We start from the raw sequence: 1,729 nt of genomic DNA on the forward strand, positions 1-1,729 counted from the left end.
GGGATTACCCAGGTAAAAATGCAGGAGCGGGTTTCCATTGCCTTCTCCAGGGGATCTTCCCGACCCAGGGATGAAACCAGCATCTCCTGCATTGACAAGCAGATTCTTTACCACTGAGCCACCAGAGAAATCCACGATAGCAGGAAATTCAGAAATAATTGTGGAAAGAAACATTCCAGGAGACAGTGAGTGATGGTCACATGATCTACCCAGAGTAGACGAGCGTGACCCTTGTCATGACATTCGCTTGAGAAATAGGGGAGAAAACAGGTTATTTTTTCTGTCTTTAAAAAAGATTCTTATTCTCCATCTTGTGGCAGAATTGAAATTTCTTAAGGACTTCACAATTACTCACTGTTTGACAAATATTCGGTCAGACGGACAGTACAGTGTGTTCTAATATGATTTACCGTTCCAAAAAGGGGCAAGGTCTACTTCCAGTTTTGAAGCCAGGGAGACTCTGTAACTCGACTCCTCTGTAAGAGGACTGGCTTCTGGCATTGGTTGCCATTATTCTGTCAAGGTTTTTTTCTTTCTCCTTTCCCTTTAAATTTCTTCTGGCTGCACTCTATTATTCCATAGACCTTTAGGTTTTCCCTTTTTGTAATCTGATGCCCTATCCAGCAGTGTTCAGGAAGCTGTCTTGCTTTAGTTCAGTCCTTGGCTGCTTCTGCTTTCCTTAGCTGAATGGGTGGCTTGCGTTTTTCTTTTAGTCTTTTGGGGATGACTGTCCTGTTTTATTACTCTATTATAAAGAAAGTATGTGAGTTGATACACATGTATCAGCATAATCAAAAAATATTTAGTTCAATCACTTTGATATTGTTTGTTTCTTAAAATTCTTTTCATAGAAAAACCACATTAAAATATGTCCCTATCATACTTACCTGGCAGGAGAGAGAACCATGATCAGGAAGGTGGTTTTCCCAGGGTGAGGCTCACCCATTGCACTCCTGATGTGCTGACCTCTGTGACTTTCCCAAATGTGGGAATCTCAACCACATAATTTGTGGTAGTAGGGGACTGTGTTCACACTATCCCCTAAAAAAAAAAAAATACGTCCCTATCGTCCATCTTCTCCTAAGACCTAGCCACACACTCATTTTTTTTTTTATTGTTGAATTTCGTCTTGATTTTCATCAATTATACATGGACATCAAAGAGTCAAATAGTTGCACTAGAATTATTACCACCACCCACCACACCCCCAAATCCCTCTAGGATGTCACACAAACTCTTAGCCTCTCCCAACCACTTTTAACTTTTTGCTATCAGTTTTGTTGTCTAAGTCAGCACCTCTAAATAGTGTGCTTATGTAGACTCTTCTTGATTTGTTTAGTTTCAGTTATTGTTTAGTGACTTCTCTCTTTGGAAACTTAGGATCACTCCTGTTCCTGTTCTCTATAGTCATAATTCTTTCTCCATTCTTCCTTTCATCATTTTTATGTTATAGTTCTGATTAGATCAACATACTGTATTACATCATTAGAACTCTACAAGGCTATTTTGAACTGAATCATTTCTTATGAAAACTGGCTTTTCTCGTGTTGCCCAATATTTCATGCCCCCTAAAGGCTAATAAACTTTCTGTTTTATTTGCTTTGTTTCCTCTGTACTCATCATTAAGTTAAATCCAGACTCTCTTCAAATTATGGAAGTATTCTTTCAGTCCATTCAAACACGGATATTCATTTACTTTATCGTCTTTGAGTCTTCAGACCTGCTCCAG

At 38.9% G+C, this 1,729-nt stretch overlaps 1 non-coding gene across 1 annotated transcript; it reads left to right on the forward strand.

Moving 5' to 3' along the window:
* The first annotated feature begins 879 nt into the window (after nucleotides 1-879).
* LOC114116499 (U1 spliceosomal RNA) lies at nucleotides 880-1,044 on the forward strand. Its single transcript, XR_003590403.1, has one exon. It is a non-coding gene; the product is annotated as a U1 spliceosomal RNA (small nuclear RNA).
* The last annotated feature ends 685 nt before the right edge of the window (nucleotides 1,045-1,729 follow it).

Source organism: Ovis aries, chromosome 9 (assembly GCF_016772045.2).
Source record: "Ovis aries strain OAR_USU_Benz2616 breed Rambouillet chromosome 9, ARS-UI_Ramb_v3.0, whole genome shotgun sequence".
Lineage (NCBI taxonomy): Eukaryota > Metazoa > Chordata > Mammalia > Artiodactyla > Bovidae > Ovis > Ovis aries.